Below are 20,661 nucleotides of genomic sequence, written 5' to 3' on the forward strand. Positions count from 1 at the left end.
AACACCCACAACTCACGTTCAAATTTCGCTTTCACCCACATCAGTCTCAATGACACCTCCTTCCATTCAATCACACACTGCTGTACTTCCGGACTCACTAACAAGGCCACACCTTCTCTTGCCCTTTCTCTATCAACACCTGACAATCTTCCATGCACACTTCCAAACATAGACTCACCCTTCCCTTTCATCTTCGTTTCACTCAAAGCTAACACATCCAACTTTCTTCTCACAAACATTCTCCCAATCTCCTCCCTTTTAGCCTCAATCGTACTACATCCACGCACATTCATAGATAGATACATATATTTAATCATCTCATCAGCCGTTTGAGTGTCCACTGCAGGACCGGCCTATCCCGACCGAAGTGAGGACGGTACAGCCAATGTATCTACCAAGTGGCTTAGGCTGTCTGGCAGAGATCGTATGTAGGGTGAGAAATGCTTGTAAGTGTAATTGTGTTGGAGTGACTTCGGTTGTGTGTAGTCTGTGAAGCAAGTGTAATCGGCCCGCGCAAGCCGACTGGGTGCAAACATACTTTACAGTATGCGATACTGGTTCAACCATAGCACCCCTTGTGTCCATCAATGCAGTACATGGCATGAAGAACGCTCCCAAAGTTTATTACCCTGACGGGGCGCGAACCCTCGTTCTTCAGTGTACGAAAACGCACACTTTACCACTGTACCACAGAGGCTCCATATATATATATATATATATATATATATATATATATATATATATATATATATATATATAGAGAGAGAGAGAGAGAGAGAGAGAGAGAGAGGGGGGGGGATCACCAGGCAGAACACAAACTTCGTGGCGAAGTTAGGGTCTTTATTTGCTGACGTTTCGGAAAATACTTATTCCATCTTCAGAGCAAAATCTACAATCGAGAAATATACACAGTTAAGGTTTTTATATGTTATAACGATCAAAACAAGACTAAAAACATGAAAGTACAAAAACGAAGTCCGTTAAAATGTCGTGCTCGTAAACCAGTAAGTAATAAAACCTAAAATGAATAGGGTAGGAGTAAGGAAGCAAAACGTATCTGTAAAATAGTAAGTGCAATACTGTGCAAAACTTACCTAGTGTGGAAAACGGTTCACAGGAAGCCATGTCACTGATCGAAGGGTTAAAACGATATTGGTACAAAGCTTCCACAGTGGGAAGGTCCGTGTCATTCCTGCTGCCACCAAGAACTGTGAAGTGGGAATGAGAGAAAGGATGGCCGTGTTGTTGTGAGTGGTCCCGTATTGCTGAGTGTGGTGGATTGGTGATTAACTGGCCTGTTCGAACTGAACGACCGAAGTGTTCATGGATTCGTGTCTTTTTGTTTTGCCTATATATGCCGCCCTACAGCTGGCACACGTGAAGAGGTAAACAACGGATGCTTGTAAGTGTGAGGGAATGATGTCTTTTACCTTGAAAAGACTCTGGATAGTATTTTAGGTTTTAAATACAAGTCTAAGTGACACTTGTTGGAAATATTCAGCTAGAAGTTTTTTTTTCAGTTTGTTATCCTCAGTGTGAAGCTAAGGGGTCCCGTGTATGTTAAGGGAAAGTATATAATGTTTTTCGGAACAGTGATGACTTGGACCTTTGAAGCAGTAAAGAATTTATTAAGGGTCTTACCAATGTACGTTTCGGTGAATCTTTTGGGGAAACTATTTTTAAACAACAAATCTTTAAGAAGATTAAGTTCCTTATCAAGGTGAAAATAATTCGAGCATAACTCATAAGCTGTATGGGTGAGAGTGCTGACTAGATTACGTTTATAGTTCAATGGGAAGAATGAGGATAATTTCATGCATAATCCAATGAAGGTTGGCTTCCTGTATAAGGTAGTTTCAAAACTTGTCGCTACGGAGAATAATTATATCTAAAAATGCTAAACTGTTATTACACTCTAGGTGAACTTAATGTTGCCATGCTGAGAATTCAAATAGCTAAGAAACAACGGGACATGATCAGTAGATCTAAAAACCGGAATGGTGTCATCAATATAACAACAAAACAAGGGTTTAAAATCAGTAGGATACTCTGCCAGCCAAGGCTCTTTGTGGTAGCACAGGAAAACATTTGATTCTACTCAGTTTAAGAAACTTCTGGAACTGGCAGCTAAGGACAACATATTTTTAATGGACAATAAAGCGTATAAACAGTGTGATGGCGTTGCCATGGGATCACCTTTAGGACCGACACTAGCCAATGCTTTCCTGTGCTACACGGTGAGCGTTGGGTGGCTGAGTGTCCTACTGATTTTAAACCCTTGTTTTATAACCTTCACGCCATCTAGTGCAGAAGCTAGATAAGGGAGAATGGAAAAAAAAAGAAAACGGTTGTAGGGTAGATTATGGTTATATTATGAATCGGGAATATAGAACCCTACCATGTGAAACTAAGTTATTTTTGTCAGTAGATAATTATATGCTACATGAGCATCCATCACAACTGATACCATGTTGGTGGTGAATAGTGTCCCATACATTGTATTTTGAGACAAAGATTCATTCCAATGATAAAAGTCTGCAACTCAGAATATAGTGGATGTATTAATAATACTGACAGGATATTATAGTCTATTTATTGGGTTATGGGTAGGACAGATTGCCACATACATGTTAGCTTACATGAATATCCCGAAAACATTCAGACGGGAAACAGAAACCCTTAGCCGTTTGTTGTTTTTGCTGTTAATCATAAATATCATGTTGATTTAATTAGGAAAAAAAAAAACTTTCCATTGTTTTCAGATGCACTTTCGTCTACCACATATCTGTGGATATATTGGCAAAACAATAAATACCCCCTCCTGTGTGAAACACCATTTGAAAATAAAAAAATTAAATGTAGCTTGCATGTTTCTGAAGCTGGAGATAAATGAATGGCATATTACATAATAGTTTCGAGAATATGTCATGAAAACAAGCAACATATGGCAGAGTTTTTATGTGGTTCGGAACCATTATATAGCCTTTAAGCAATAACACAATTTGCATATGCCTAAGCTACTACGATATAAACACGTAGGACAATTACCAAGTGTGTGACATAAATGGCAGTTTTTATACCATTATACATGCAGAGGTTAATGACATTAATATTGGAAGACGAATATATACAGTGTACAAGCTAATGGTCATATAAATCTCATTAAAATATGTTGGTTCGTCAACGTTAATGTACTCTACAGGAAACCAAAGAACTTGAGTAAGATCACTGTGCAATAATGCATGCAGTGGAATACATATGTATATTAATAAATACGTACAGTAACGACAATACCACGTTGAGTACACCGCTTCCCATCCGATCAGCGAAGTTAAGCAACGTTGGGTCTGGTTAGTACTTGGATGGGTGACCGCCTGGGAACACCAGATGCTGTTGGCATCCCTACGTGTCAAGTGGGGTTGGTGGAGGATTAGTGCCCCTCCCTGTAAAACAATTAACTCTAAGCCCTTGACCACCCCGTTTGGGATACATGGCGTCTGGCAATGAATGAACATACATCTGATGCACAGTGTTACGTACCTGTCTATATGCCTATCTCTCTATTCATCATCTATCTATCTGTATCGGCATCTATCTGTCTATCTGCGAATACATCGCTTAATAACACGCAATTCATAAATATGCTAATACCACAGGGAAAAAGGAAACACTAAAGTTCCCATGAGCTTGGACTATTTCGTGTTTCCTTTTCCCTGTGGATAATCTCTCTCTCTCTCTCTCTCCCTCTCTCTCTCTACTGTATCTCATGTGGTTTAGGAAAATTTGTATTTCATTACATGGTTCCTACCTGCATGTAATAGTAATTTCCCGTTATTGGTATACGAGTAACAGCCTTTAATAATGGATGGTGCATATTTTCACTGTCATTTTCACAAGATCAATAATATGGCAAAATATATGAATATTGTCAATAAATGTTGATCGTGTGAGTGCCGGTAAATAATATCCTACGTTGCGAATGTACCGGAATTACTTCAGCAAGTTCACTTGCTCCATATCAGTGCCCACGTATCCTTTATCATATGTGTAATGAAGCAAAGTGTTCACTACAGATTTCAATCTTAGACGTACAGTCGTCAGCATAAATTCGCTGCAAGTCTACTAGTGTGATGCGAGTCGTTTTGTCTGGCAACAGTGTAAAGGGATGAGTTGCCACATACACTTTTATACACTTTAACGATGTATTTTTCAAAAGTGGTACTAGAGACTACCTAGAGTACAATTCTCTGTATACCGTAATTGATTAGCATAAAAAAGTGCAAAAGTTGACAGAATGTTATGGAACGACGTATGAGCGTAATACTCTGGTATTCTTCTTTATAACAGTGTGTAAGCTCCCTTCCCCTCTCTCCCCCTTACTCTTCCTGATGTTCCCCACCCCTTCCTCTGCCTTCTATCCCCCACTCACTTTCATGCCTCTCCACTGTCTCCTCTCCCCACCCACTCTACCTTCATTCATTTATCCACGGCACTAACCTGATTGGAGCATTGTAATTCTCTCTTGACTGTTTTCTAAACCGAGTCTGCCTTATTCCCAGTTACTAGCAGTAAGAGAGGTGGGCTGCAGTCCTACCAGACCCAGGTTCAAATCCCGCCTGGGGCAGGGAACAGTTTAAGGATTTGAATTTCATAAAAGCAGACTTTACCGATCTACCAGAAGACCAGCCGACATGTCGTAAAATTACCTCCACTAATATGAATACACCAGTCCTGTATGCGACAGCCCTAGCATGTATTCAATATGGACGGTGGAGGTTAGCGCCGAAGTGGTGACATTCAGAGATGTATGGTATGAAGGAGGACTACTGGGTTTTGGAAGCAGGCTGTGAAGCCTATGCCCAGAGTCGGACACATAAAAAAAAATATATATCCAAGGTTTATTATCAATATTCCTTCCTGTTCTAGTCCAATTCTTACCCTCCTCGTCTCCTTCCCACTCCTCTCCAGTTATCTTTCTGTTCTCCACCCTTTGTCACCACCAACAGCTGGGAGATACAGGAACATTGAGGTCTCGTTCTTGTGATATATTCCTTGCTAGTATTTGTTTGAGTGAGCCTGGAAGTTTGTGCCTATTGCATCAGTAGGCAAAATTAAACAAACATTTGTGCCCATTCCTCCTACTTCTCGCCCTCTCTCTTCCCTAGGAAAATGTTCCCATTCTCCTCATACTGTTCACTGAATCACGAAGCAGTATCAGAAACACTAAAGTTTCGAACTGCTGCATCATGTGTGGAGTTATTATTTATTATTTATTATTTATTTAATTTATTACGCAACAGCGTCAGACAGTACATGTGAAACATGATACATATGGAATCCTCGGAAACAGCTATGGACATATGTATACATATACATACATACACATACACATATATACACATATCATATATACACATATACACACATACATACATATGCATATACATATACACACACACACAAATAAAGACAAAACTCATAAACATGTAGGAACATTACATGGAGGTATATGCCACACAGGGCACAGTGAGCTACTTAAACCCGCCAAAACGAGGGTGACGCACCAAGAGTTCTTCTAAAACTTCGTGGTTTAATAAGTGTCGACACACCACATCAAGCGGCTGGCCCTGGGGCAGCAGGTGTCGAACGGTAGGGCACTCCAGGCAATAATGCTCTATAGTGTCGGAGCGAGGCGAGTGGCACAAGCGACACTCAGCGAAGGGAGGCTCCCCTTCCAAGGCATGTGTGGAGTAACGAGTGGGAGAAAGAGACTGTTGCATGACACGAAACTCTCGAATGTTAAGGAGCAAAAAGGTTACAGGAATAGACAAGAAATAGAGAAGAGTGCAGGTTTATTACGTAGATTAGCGTTGTGGGTGATATAAGGTAGACAGGGCGGAGAGAGAGGAGTGGTGATGAAGGATAGCGGGAGAGGGAAGGAGGAGGGGAGGGAGGGGAGGGACAAGGGATGGATACGAGGGAGAGAACAGGAGTTTCACCACGCGACAACATTAATCTGTCGTCTTTTGCACATTTTTACGCTAATCAGATATAAAGAATATTTCATTCTGGGTGATTTATAGTACTAATTCTTACAAACACGTCTTTAAAGCATATAAAAGCCTGTGTGGCAACTAGTTCCCATACACCGTTGCCAGACAAAACGACCCACATCACACGAGCAGGCTTGCAGCGAATTTGTGCTGACGACTGTACATGCTGAGGTCGAGTTTCAGCTGATGTGACTTCCTAATTTGCACCTACATTTATGACGGCAGTATACTTGTTTATGCATAATACTTTGTCACATCTGTTTTACGCACCTCTTTTTGTTCTTTGGGAAGAAATGAAACCGTAGTTTTGCTCCAGTTAGTCGTTTTTTCCCACAAACAACGCAGAGATGCCCAGCGTTTGGAGCCATGTTTATTTGTACTGCCAAGCCTCCTGGCATCCCGCCAATCAAATGTAAACAAACAGACGGCACACCGGCGACCACAGTGCCATCTGTTGACCAAGCCAGCTCATTACACTGGTCTCGTTTTCGCCCATAAGAGTTAATACTCCGTATCTCTTCTCCTCCGTGTTCCCACTTCACAGTTCTTGGTGGTAACAGCAATGACACGGACCTTCCCGTTATGGAAGCTTTGTACCAATATCGTTTTAAACCTTCGATCAGTGACATGGCTTCCTGTGAAATGTTTTGTTTTCCACACTAGGTAAGTTTTGTACAGTATTGCACTTACTAATTTACAGATACGTTTTGCTTCCTTACTCCTACCCTATTGATTTTAGATTTTATTACTGGTTTACGAACACGGTATTTTAACGGACTTCGTTTTTGTACTTTCATGTTTTTAGTCGTTTTGATCGTTATAACAAAACTCTTAACTGTGTATATTTCTCGATTGTAGATTTTGCTTTGAAGATGGAATAAGTATTTTCCGAAACGTCAGCAAATAAAGACCCTAACTTCGCCACGATGTTTGTGTTCTGCCTGATGATCCTATTACGTCTGCGATTTCCACGTTCCAAGTCAATAGCTGTGGTCCTTTCACATCGTTATGGTCATCCAGTGTTTTCACTCTACAGGACAGTTGAACGACTGGATTATAAGCTGAGAAAATTACACAGTGATCTGCAGTTTCTGGAGTCGTATCATTCCCAAAATTTGGTTCCTAATTTTCCTAGGTTTAAACTTAGCAATCGTACCCTCCAGCATTCCAAAGTTTACAGAAACTGCCAACGGTACCTACTGAACTGTGAAATAAGGACAAAGAAACGTAACGAAAAATGTACTCAGAAAAAGCTTGTTTCTTTGCTTTTGACTTTAAAGTCACGTATTTCTCGCTTAGATTTTACTTGCTTATGCAATCTAATCAACAACACTAATTCTAATTTAATCTCCAGGCCCTCCAGGGTTCATGCCGTTCAGTATCAGAAACTCAGAAAGCTGGGCTTTATTCATGATAATGACCTATCCCCTGAGCAAATTATATATAATTACTCTGACATTACACTGTCGACTGTGGAGAAACAAGCTTTATCTAAAGGCCTCAGGTTTTCGCTTACTCCCAGTAACCTAGATTTTATTCACCATTTCCTAGGATTTGAGAATTATCCACACTTAAATCAAACTTCTAAAGGCCTGCAATATTTTATCAACTCTACGTCACCTAGCTTTCTGGTCTTACTACTCGTATAATCCTTATAAACTCAAACAAGCACTTTCCAAGGATGAATTTAATGCTTTAAAACATTATCTCAGAACAAAAATGTTATTATTACAAAACCGGACAAAGGCAATGGTGTGCTATTATTAAACAAAGCTTCGTAGGTGGGGGCGCTCACCATCCACTCACTCAATGTAGTGCTGCTCTCGGGTGTCTGCCCTGTCCTCTCCTCCATCTTTCTTTCCTTCCATCTTCTATCTTTCCTTCATTCTTTCCTCGTCCTTGAGCCTACGGGTGACTTTATACTCCCTCTTCTGTCTTTCATTCCTTCATTCTTTCCTCGTCCTTCTGCCTATGGGTGACTCAACACTGAGTGACAAGCCAAATGGTTTCCTGTACACCAGGAAACTATTGACTACGCTGGGTGGTAACCATATAACCAAATTTTGGTGCCTGGTGGTTTAGTGGGTAATTTTGTGCTCCAATCGGATTGAGCCGGTGAAGGTTTATATCCAAGGGATGGTTGGGGTTTATTGCTCACGTAATGCCACTCAGGGATGAGTGAGGTTGGTCTCTCTCATCTTATATGTCAGGACCAACTGCTTAGCCCCGGGCTCCTACTCTCCTCATGGGGCAACGTAGGATTGGGTGATGGATGGATGGCTTCGTATTTGGAGATGTTAGATATTTTAGGTGATCGCACAAAATTTGTGCCTGTAACGGAAGACTTATTCACAGTAATACTCAGGTGTGAAGTTTAAATAAACAGATTTTTACGCACACTTAAGGATAAGAGCATCATTAGTGACTTTTTTCACAACTGTATGCAAGTGGTTCAAAACCTGGCATACTTTATGGCTTTCCCAATATTCATAAAGAGAGTGTCCCTTTACGTCCCATCCTCTTTGCCACTGGGTGTACGTGTAATTACGGCTTATCAAAATTCCTTGTCCCATTGCTATCACCCATTACCACCAATGAGTATACTGTGAAGGATTCTTTTAGTTTTACTAAAGAGCTGATAAATAAATCCTTCAGTGACTGTGTTATGGCCAGTTTCGATATCAAGTCTCTGTTTACGAACATTCATGTTGCTGAAACTATCAACATTTGTTTGGATCGTTTATTCTCCAGTACTCAAAACAGTAATGGATTTGATTCTACTCAGTTTAAGAAACTTCTGGAACTGCAACTAAGGACAGCATATTTTTATTGGACAATAAAGCATATAAACAGTGTGATGGCGTTGCCATGGGATCACCTTTAGGACCGACACTAGCCAATGTTTTCCTGTGCTACCACGAAGAGCGTTGGCTGGCAGAGTATCCTACTGATTTTAAACCCTTGTTTTGTTGTTATATTGATGACACCATTCCGGTTTTTAGATCTACTGATCATGTCCCGTTGTTTCTTAGCTATTTGAATTCTCAGCATGGCAACATTAAGTTCACCTAGAGTGTAATAACAGTTTAGCATTTTTAGATATAATTATTCTCCGTAGCGACAAGTTTTGAAACTACCTTATACAGGAAGCCAACCTTCATTGGATTATGCATGAAATTATCCTCATTCTTCCCATTGAACTATAAACGTAATCTAGTCAGCACTCTCACCCATACAGCTTATGAGTTATGCTCGAATTATTTTCACCTTGATAAGGAACTTAATTTTCTTAAAGATTTGTTGTTTAAAAATGGTTTCCTCCAAAGATTCACCGAAACGTATACATTGGTAAGACCCTTAATAAATTCTTTACTGCTTCAAAGGTCCAAGTCATCACTGTTCCGAAAAATATTATATACTTTCCCATAACATACACGGGACCCCTTAGCTTCACACTGAGGATAACAAACTGAAAAAAAACTTCTAGCTGAATACTTCCAACAAGTGTCACTTAGACTTGTATTTAAAACCTAAAATACTATCCAGAGTCTTTTCAAGGTAAAAGACACCATTCCCTCACACTTACAAGCATCCGTTGTTTACCTCTTCACGTGTGCCAGCTGTAGGGCGGCATATATAGGCAAAACAAAAAGACACGAATCCATGAACTCTTCGGTCGTTCAGTTCGAACAGGCCAGTTAATTCCCAATCCACCACACTCAGCAATACGGGACCACTCACAACAACACGGCCATCCTTTCTCTCATTCCCACTTCACAGTTCTTGGTGGCAGCAGGAATGACACGGACCTTCCCATTGTGGAAGCTTTGTACCAATATCGTTTTAACCCTTCGATCAGTGACATGGCTTCCTGTGAACTGTTTTCCACACTAGGTAAATTTTGTACGGTATTGCACTTACTATTTTACAGATACGTTTTGCTTCCTTACTCCTACCCTATTCATTTTAGGTTTTATTACTTACTGGTTTACAAACACGACATTTTAACGGACTTCGTTTTTGTACTTTCATGTTTTTAGTCTTGTTTTGATCGTTATAACATATAAAAACCTTAACTGTGTATATTTCTCGCTCTGAAGATGGAATAAGTATTTTCTGAAACGTCAGCGAATAAAGACCCAATCTTCGCCACGATGTTTGTGTTCTGCCTGGTGATCCTCTTCCTATTACGTCTGCGATTTCCACGCGGTCCTTTCTCATCGTTATATATATATTTATATAATTGTGTCTGTGTGTGTGTGTGTGTGGGTGGGTGGGTGTGGATGTACTGTACAGTCAGGGAAAGTTCCGCATTACCCACCTCCTGAAGCACTGATGTGAGACGGGTGAACGTGAAGAGGCAGCCGGACCTCTTATGTCTGGTAACTGTGAGTGTGGAGGAGGGGGAGGCGGGATACTGGAGGCAGAGGAGGGTTTGGTGATAGATTGGGAATCAAGAGTAGGTCTGCACTGTATGACTTGAACAGTGTATTTGAGTTATTTTAATAAGGATTGATGAAAGTATGATGCAAGCACTCTATAGAGTTATTATTATCAGGAATGTTATGGAAGTTTGCCGGGTTCGGACAGAGGTTTGAATGCTTTCATTCCCTCTCGACCTTAACCTGAGACGTTTCCCCAGGAGATATTCGTAATGGTACAACATATTTTTATATTTTGTTGACTTGAAAACAAAACCACTATACTGTCTGTCTGTCTGTCTGTCTGTCTGTCTGTCTCTCTCTCTCTCTCTCTCTCTCTCTCTCTCTCTCTATTCATCCTCTGTCATCCCATTGTAAACATCGGCCTGCAAACATTCCTAGTGTTGTTCTGGTAATTATTAATCTCGAACTTAGAGTCTAAGGTAGTGTGTGTAAAAATTTTTACAAATCTGTAGGGAGAAAAAGTGAGCAGATGGAGAGAACACTTTAAGGAATTGTTGAACGTGGAGGATGGAAGTAATGCGAGTATAAGTGGCTGGGGAATGGCTGGGAGAAGGAGGGAGGTGAGAAGACAGGAAGAAATCAGTAGGATAGAAGTTGTGGAAGCAATGAAGAAAGTTAAATCAGGGAAAGCCCCAAGAATTGATGGAGTGTGTGGTGAAATGCTGAAGCATGGGGGAGAGATAGTAGTAGAATGGATGTGGAAGATGTGCAGATTGGCCTGGGAGGAAGGTAGAGTCCCGGAGGATTGGAAGTCAGGTATAATTATTCCCTTGTACAAAGGAAAAGGGGAAAAAGAAGTGTGTGGTAATCATAGGGGCATTTGTCTTCTTAGTATAATAGGAAAAGTGTATGGTAGGATACTTATTGACAGAGTTAGAGAAAGAACAGAGAAATTAGCTGGAGAAGAACAGGGAGGCTTTAGGAAGGGAAGAGGTTGTGTAGATCAGATATTCATTCTCAGATCTTTAGTGGAAAAGTTTCTAGAGAAGGGAAAGAAGTTGTATGCGGCTTTCATGGATTTGGAGAAAGCATATGACAGGGTGGATAGACTAGGATTGTGGAAAGTGTTAAGAATATATGGAGTAGATGGGAAGTTGTTGAATGCTGTGAAGAGTATGTACGATGGTGCGAAGGCAGCAGTGCGTGTGGATGGTGAACTAAGTGAATTTTTCTCTTTGAAAGTTGGGTTGAAACAGGGATGTGTCATGTCTCCATGGTTGTTCAATCTGTACATGGATGGGGTAATAAAAGAGGTACAAGATAGGGTAGTGGATGTTGGAGTGGCCCTGGTGAGAGAGGATAGTGTTTGGAAACTCCCTGTACTGTTGTTTGCAGATGATACTGTGTTGTTGAGTGAAGACGACAGGGAGCTGCAAGGCTTGGTGGATGAGTTTGAGAGAGTGTGTAAGAAACGGAATCTAAAGGTGAATGTAGGGAAGAGTGATGGTCTTTGAGAGAGGTGAAGTCAGTGAATGTACAGCGAGGTTGGATGGTGAGGAATTGGAAAATGTGAGTACGTGTAAGTACTTGGGTAGTGTGATGAGTAAGGATGGAGGTTTGGAGGGTGAAGTGCTTGAAAGGGTACAGCAGGGAAGAAAGGTTGCTGGTTCTTTGAAAGCAGTGATAAGAAACAGGGAAGTGAGCATGGAAGTGAAAAAGTTACTACATGACAGTATTGTGATACCAACTCTAACGTACGGAAGTGACGCTTGGACGTTGTTGGAAGGACACAAGTCAAGAGTGAGAGCCGTGGAAATGAGTTATTTAAGAGGAGCCTGTGGAGTCACATGGAGAGACAGGCTGACGAATGAGGATATAAAGGAGCGTTGTGGTGTTGATGTGGATGTGATAGGAAGCGTCATGAGGAACACACTGAGGTGGTTTGGCCATGTGGAGAGGGTAGAGGGTGAAAGACTGACGAAGAGAGTGTATGTGAGTGAGGTGGAGGGGGAAAGAGGGAGGGGGAGGCCGAGGATGAGATGGAGAGATGGGGTGGAGAGGTATATGAGAGAGGGGGGTGTGAGTTGGGAGCAGGGGAGTGAGAGTTGGGAGCAGGGGAGTGAAATGGCGGGTACAGGGCGACTTGGAGGCGATTTGTTTGTGGCCACCCCAAACGGGATTGAGGCGTCTGGCAATAGATAGATAGATAGATAGATAAGTATGAGCGATTAACCGATTTGTCGTTTTCGTTTAGAGGGTATGACATGGGAAGTCCTAATTATAAGTCTCTGTAACTACCATTCCTATCGAACATTACAACACGAAGGCAGAGAAGCATACCTTTGACTTGGGCAACTCTCCAAACCCTCCCACCCCCGGCCACCCTCGCTCTCACTCAGTTACCAGACAAGTGGGGTTTGACTGCTGCTTCGTGACTAATCGTCGGCCACCAATGCTCCTCTTTCCTACCTCCATGCTCCAAACAGTGGGTGATGTGGAACTTTACCTGACTGTACATGTGGGTTTGGATGAGGGTGTGCGCGCGCACGTGCTCAAATGTTTTTCACTTTTCTCCCTTTTTTCTAGTATTTCTCCTTCATCACTTTAAATTATGATGTTTATCCTCCTTTCCTCAGTTCTCTCCTTTCCATCCTCTCCCTCCCATCTCTTGCCATTCCTTTTCCGTCCTTCATCCTTTCTTCTTTTTTCGCTTCCTCATTCCGTTTCACTCCTTCTCATCTATATTACCTTAGCTCCTTCCTTTCTTTCATTCCTGTCTTTTTTCGTATAGTGAGGAACGGTCACATATGGATCACCCGAACCACTGTAATTATCATCCTATAGCAATGTCCTTCCTCCCCTCTTCTCTCTCTCAGCCTCTCCCACCAATTATTCATCCTCCTTACCTCTTCCTCTCCTTTCTCTGTCTTTTCTTCCATTTACTCTTCCTCCTTATCTCTTGCTTTTTCGTGTTTTCTCTCTTCTCTCCTCTCGCTGTCCCCCCCCCCCACTCTTCCTCGTCCGCCATGCCCCGGTAATGCCTGGCAATTATAAGTTGGTGGAGACGCTGGGACAAATGACAGGGCTTCAGGCCTCTCCTAGCCTCTTCTCACTTACCTTCTCTTCTCTCCTTCCCTCCTCTTTAGTTTAGTTCTCGTCTCCTGTCCCCATTTCCTTCCCTGTCATCTTCTCACTTTCATTCTCTTCAGTTTTCTTTCTCACTCTAGTTTTCGTCTCGTATCCTCACTATTTCTTCCTTAATTTTCTCAGTTTCATTATTTTCTTTATTCCACACTTTAGTTCTTGTCTCCTTTCTATACATTTTCTCCTCTCCTTACTGTCATTTTCTTCTCTTTATCTCCTCCCATTAATTCACGTTTCCCGACTTATACTAAATCTCCTCTTCTTCTCACTTTCATTCTCATCTTTACTCCACACTTTAGTTTTTGGCTCCTCTCTTCACTTCCTCTCCCCCCTCTTCTCATTTTCATTCTCTTCTTTCCTCCTGTTCCCACTTTCTCTTCTCATCTCTTCTCACTTTAATCCTCCGCTTTCTAATTATTGCCCCAGTTCTAATGCACTTCTTTTAAATTCTCACTTAAGTTCCCTCCCTTCGTATTTTAATACTCGTCTTTCCTATTTTCACTAAATTTTCATCTCCCTTCATGTTGTTATTAAGGCTATTTCATTGGTTCATTGACACTGGAGAAAGACAGTTTTATTTACATAAGGGTGGTTGAACAGTATAAGCACTACGAGAATGGGAGGCTGTTTTAGTTAACTTGCGGCAGCAAAAGGAGTTCCTCACATTTCACTTTCCCCTTTGAGTCTCAGGACCACTGATATTTCTGCACCTATCTGCTTATCTATCAATATCTATCAGTTTATCCATCTTTGCGCTATATATATATATATATATATATATATATATATATATATATATATATATATATATATATATATATATATATATATTTCCAGACGCCTCAATCCCGTTCGGGGTGGCCACAAACAAATCGCCTCCACGTCGCCCCGTCCTCAGCCATTTCACTGCCCTGCTCCCAACTCACACCCCCCTCTCTGATATACCTCTCCACCTCATCCCTCCATCTCATCCTCGACCTCCCCCTCCCTCTCCCCCCCTCCATCTCACTCACATACACTCTCTTCGTCAGTCTTTCACCCTCCATCCTCTCCACATGGCCAAACCACCTCAGTGTATTCCTCCTAACGCTTCCTATCACATCCACATTCACACCACAACGCTCCTTTATATCCTCATTTGTCAGCCTGTCTCTCCATGTGACTCCACAGGCTCCTTTTGAATAACTAATTTCCACTGCACTCACTCTTGACTTGTGTCCTTCCAACAACGTCCAAGCGTCACTTCCATACGTTAGAGTTGGTATCACAGTACTGTCATGTAGTAACTTTTCACTTCCATGCTCACTTCCCTGTTTCTTATCACTGCTTTCAAAGAACCAGCAACCATTCTTCCCTGCTGTACCCTTTCAAGCACTTCACCCTCCAAACCTCCATCCTTACTCATCACACTACCCAAGTACTTAAACGTACTCACATTTTCCAATTCCTCACCATCCAACCTCGCTGTACATTCATTGACTTCATCTCTCTCAAAGACCATCACTTTACTCTTCCCTACATTCACCTTTAGATTCCGTTTCTTACACACTCTCCCAAACTCATCCACCAAGCCCTGCAGCTCCCCTTCGTCTTCACTCAACAACACAGTATCATCTGCAAACAACAGTACAGGGAGTTTCCAAACACTACCCTCTCTCACCAGGGCCACTCCAACATCCACTACCCTACCTTGTACCTCTTTTATTACCCCATCCATGTACAGATTGAACAACCATGGAGACATGACACATCCCTGTTTCAACCTAACCTTCGAAGAGAAAAATTCACTCAGTTCACCATCCACACGCACTGCAGCCTTAGCACCATCATACATACTCTTCACAGTATGCAACAACTTCCCATCTACCCCATATATTCTTAATAATTTCCACAATCCTTGTCTATCCATCCTGTCATGTGTGTTCTCCAAATCCATGAAAGCTGCATACAACTTCTTTCCCTTCTCTAGAAACTTTTCCACTAAAGATCTAAGAATGAATATCTGATCTACACAACCTCTTCCCTTCCGAAAGCCTCCCTGTTCTTCTCCAACTAATTCCTCTGTTCTTTCTCAAACGCTGTCAATAAGTATCCTACCATACACTTTTCCTGTTATACTAAGAAGACAAATGCCCTTATGATTACCACACAATTCTTTTTCCCCTTTTCCTTTGTACAAGGGAATAATTATACTTGACTTCCAGTCCTCCGGGACTCTACCTTCCTCCCAGGCCAATCGCACATCTTCCACATCCATTCTACTACTATCTGTCCCCCATGCTTCAGCATTTCACCACACACTCCATCAATTCCTGGGGCTTTCCCCAATATATATATATATATATATATATATATATATATATATATATATATATATATATATATATATATATATATATATATATATATATATATATGTGTGTGTGTGTGTGTGTGTGTGTGTGTGTGTGTGTGTGTGTACTGTATGTGTGTGTGTGTGTGTGTGTGTGTGTGTGTGTGTGTGTGTGTGTGTGTGTGTACTGTATGTGTGTGTGTGTGTGTGTGTGTGTGTACTGTATGTATGTATGTGTGTGTGCACTGTATGCATGTATGTGTGTGTGTGTGTGTGTGTTTGTGCGTACTGTACAGTATGTATGTGTATGTGCACTGTATGCATGTATGAGTGTGTGTGTGTGTGTTTTATATATATATATATATATATATATATATATATATATATATATATATATATATATATATTTTGTGCCGGGGCGTCCAGGGTGGACTGGTACTGCATGGCCAAATGCTGAGTTAGGCCTGACTGAGGCCTGACTGACTGAGGTGAGTGCAGACAAAGCGATGTCTCCATGCTCAACAGGAGACTCTCAAACTACTCTGGCGTGAGTTGCAGTTTTAGGAAGAGTCGATGTGAGAAATGTATTTCCCGCCCTGGAGGTCTGTCCCTGGTTCACCTGGGAGTGTAGTGGGTTCAGATTGCATACTTAAGGCAAAATTTGTGCCATAGAGGCGGTATCTCCAGGGAGAAAATGGGATACTCACAAGGAGACTGTGCTCACGCTCGGCATCATGTGTTCTGACTGCATGTGGGCTCCCCACACTGCGGCCGGAATCGTTGCTGTCCGAGGCCGAAGTGTCTGTTCCGCCGCCGCCGTCCCAACTGAAACAAGGGTTTTGCTTATGGGACAGCATGGAACTTTGTTTATTATCTTGTCCGCCGTCAAGAGAAAGCGAATTTGCTTAGCTTCATAAGGAGAATTTAGTATGTGCCTCTGAGAGGTAGACGAAGGGTGGTTGTAGCAGTTTCCAGATGCTGACATCATAACTGGATTCCTGGGGATGTCCATTGGTGCCAGGGATTTACTAAGCCCTTTCACACATGTCCTCACTTTATTCCTTCTCTCTTTCCTTAGGTACATCCTCTTTTCCGCTATTCCTTGTCCTTTTAATCTTCAGCTCTGACCTCATCTAAATCCCTTTCTTATCTCATCATCATTATACTTTGATATTCGTCTCCTCCTCTTCTCATTCTCTTCGTTTATTTTTGGCTTATTTTAGTCCTCTTCTCTGTCCTCACCTAACTCATCGTAGCCTCTTCTCACTTTGATTTTCTCCTCTCGTCTTCTTACTCTAATTGTCTTCTCTGCCTTTACTCGTACCCGTTCTCACTTTCATCCTCATCTCCTCTCCTTTCCTCTCCTCGCTTCGATTCTCTTCTCATTTCGTATTCTTACTTTTAATATTCTTCTCGTTTCCTTTGCTCCTCTTTTCTTTTAGTTTCCTTTCGGTTCCTCTCCTCCCCTCCCTTCTCCTCCCCTTTCCAAGCCTTCCCTATGCTTTCCTGAGCCATCCTTTTCTCTGCCATACTAACTGCTCTCTCTCTCTCTCTCTCTCTCTCTCTCTCTCTCTCTCTCTCTCTCTCTCTCTCTCTCTCTCAAAAAAAAAAAAAAAAAAAACCACACCCACATAACCATCTCATTAACCTCAAAATCGAGGTCCTGGAACCAGGTTAAATGGAGCGGATTGAGAAAAAATTACAAAAAAGGAATTTTGAGTTTCTTCGTGAGTCAAATGTGGAGTGAGGATACCATATATATAGTTTTGTGAAGACTTTGGATGTATGAGAAAATGAGATAGCTTTATACTTTCACCATTATAATGCTGTTGTGTCCTTTACATCTTGGTGACTTGATCTCTTTGGATACGATATACTTACTTTGCATTTTGTTCCGTCAACGCCAGATGCTTTTATTTATCTCAGAGAAACCTAATTCGACCAAAAAAGCGAAATACCTCCTTCGTTTTATACTCTTTGGTTGAAAATCAAATACTTTGTAATTTATTCACGCTTATACGCATAAAACGCACTGTAGTCAAAAGTTAATAAAATCTGGATACCTAATGCATATCTTCTAGTCTACCAGTACACTAATTATACATCTTGGCTGATCTGTCTCGTTTACCTGATCACTTTTTTTTTTTCTTTTTTTTCCCATCTCTTAAAGTCGTATCATACTGGACAAAGTTTCCGTCGATCCTGGATTAATTTTCCGTTCCCCTCCACATTTTTAATTATTTCCGTAAAAGTCAACGCTTCGAGGATTCCTAAACGTGCAGAACACCGTGAACTCTGCTTACCACACTGAATTACGTCATGCGAGATTATTACATCAATTGTAAGAACTATATCATTCAGCAAAACGCGCGCGCGCACGCGCGTACACACACACACACACACACACACACACACACACACACACACACACACACACACACACACACACACACACACACACACACACACACACACACGGGATATATTTTTTCCCCTGAGGGTACGATTTCTTCATATCTACTGAGTTGTTTACGTCTGCGAGACACTCCCATCCTCTCATTTGTATAGCAAACGAAGCCTCTACAAGATCCCATCCTTTTTTACCATGTGCCGCGCCGTGTTGATAATTACGAGAGCAGCAGGTGGTGCTTTTTGCGAGAGAAGGCTTACCCAGCTGAAAAAGTCCGCCATTTCCATTCGTTTAATCCACGACAGAAGCCCACAGCGTCACGGTTTGTGTGTGCATAGAGCCAAGATTTTCCTAGTTATGTTCAGAATCCTACCTTGATGTTAGAAACTTGCTCGAAAACTTATCCAGTGTGAAATAACCTGTGGCAGTTGCTGTAAATCCTTTCCTCCGCTTGACACCACTCTTATATGTAACTAACATATCATATGAAGTTAACTGCAGGACAGGACCTTCTCGTGGGAGAGAGAATAGTAACCCTTCTTCATGCTAACCAAGTACGAACGATAGTAGTGCGTGTGAAAGCTGGAATGTTGTAAAGGCTATGACTGTGTCAGTTATGGACAGATTCGGTGCCACGTCTCTCTCTCTCTCTCTCTCTCTCTCTCTCTCTCTCTCTCCAGCTTGTAACCATTACTCTAATCTTTTATAATTTACACTAATATTCTCTGTCTTAGAGAGAGAGAGAGAGAGAGAGAGAGAGAGAGAGCATTAATCGATAGAAGTAAAGCGTGCAATCGGTGGGAATAGTGTAAGTTTGTAAGAGAAATGAGTTAACGATTCTGAAACTGGAAACGGAATGGAATCAGAGAGAGAGAGAGAGAGAGAGAGAGAGACGAAAATGAGAATGATGGCCTTTAAAATTGCGTAATGGAATGATGTTTCCCATTAATTTACTTGATTATTTCCCTCTCTCTCTCTCTCTCTCTCTCTCTCTGCAGCAGTTCAGTTTTGTTAATGGTTGTGTTTATTCTTTACTACGTATTCTTTTAATTATTTGCTTTTCCTTTTTTCTCCTTTTTAATCTTTTCACTTTCCACCTCCATTTGTGTACTTTTATTCACTTTTTAAAACATCTCTTCTATTCTCTTTTTTTTTTTTTTTTTTTTGTGGTATCTTACTTTGCTCGTATATGTCTTTCATCCAGCTATTGATTTTTATTCAGAAATAAATTTTGCTTTCTACTTAATTTATTTTCCTTCAACTTTCTTAGTTTTCTTCTTACTCCCTGTAGTCTTTCTCCTTTTCCTAATATCTTTCTTATTCAGCTTTAGGTTATTATATTCCTTAAACGTGAGTATGCATTTTCTAAGACATTCTGTCTCTTCTGCATTCATCATCATCATCGTCATCATCACTACCATAATCATCATGACGATAGTACAAACTTACCGTGTTTACGCTGCGTCGAAAGTTCCAGAGAAAATCAGTTTATCGGAATGGGGACATGAATAAATGAAGAAAGGAATATCCGTGTTCAGTCCCCTCTCCCTTATTTGCAGTGGGAAGCTGGAGGATGCTTGAGACGCCAAGTGTTTGAGGTGAGACCACCATATCCGTACACCGACACAAAGATAATTGGTGGTCGGGGTTGGGGTGAGGAGGACCGGAGGGAGAGGAGGGGACGTCCATCTCCCCATACACCACTGCCACCCAGTTAAGTCATCGTTTCCCCAGGGATGATGAGGATGACTTTAATGATGGTCCCAGGGAAACATGATGCCCATTATTTGGTGTTTATTTACAACTGGAAGGAGTTGTAGATGGAATCTCTACCCCACAATAGTCGCCAGAGCAGCTTAATGAGGTGATGTTCGTTCGTAGGTATGGTTTCGCCCGCAATCAATGGGCGGATATAAGCTGTTGGACTTCGTTCACAATGGTGAGTTTATTTTCATCCGACGCAACTGGATGTCTTTTACAACCTGAATATTAAGACATTAATGGATGAAATATGATGTCTTATCCATGAGGTAGGAATAAGTCTTACATCAGCCCTCCAATCTGACTACGGCTTTACCATCAACTGAGTTGAAAGGAGCCAGGGATCTTTGTTAGGTTAGAGTGAACAGGTACTCTGATGATAGTATCTCCTGTGTTAGTGTGTTCCTGTTTTTCTTTTTTACCCCGTCTAGTCCCTTCAGTCCGCTGATGTAACTTTTACTCTGTTCTTACTATTTACCCAGGACTGTACTCAACTTAGGATTGATTTTTAAAACTGAATGTATTATTATATTCTTAAGCGCGGTTTGTATTACGGTGCCCTGTATAGGAAGAAAA

At 41.4% G+C, this 20,661-nt stretch overlaps 1 non-coding gene across 1 annotated transcript; it reads left to right on the forward strand.

Annotated features, from left to right (window-relative positions):
• The first annotated feature begins 3,280 nt into the window (after nt 1-3,280).
• On the forward strand, nt 3,281-3,399 carry LOC145395121 (5S ribosomal RNA). Its single transcript, XR_013896551.1, has one exon. It is a non-coding gene; the product is annotated as a 5S ribosomal RNA (ribosomal RNA).
• Nucleotides 3,400-20,661: the final 17,262 nt, after the last annotated feature.

Source organism: Coenobita brevimanus, chromosome 29, assembly GCF_032717465.1.
Source record: "Coenobita brevimanus isolate Jiangsu-jjx chromosome 29, ASM3271746v2, whole genome shotgun sequence".
Taxonomy (NCBI): Eukaryota; Metazoa; Arthropoda; class Malacostraca; order Decapoda; family Coenobitidae; genus Coenobita; species Coenobita brevimanus.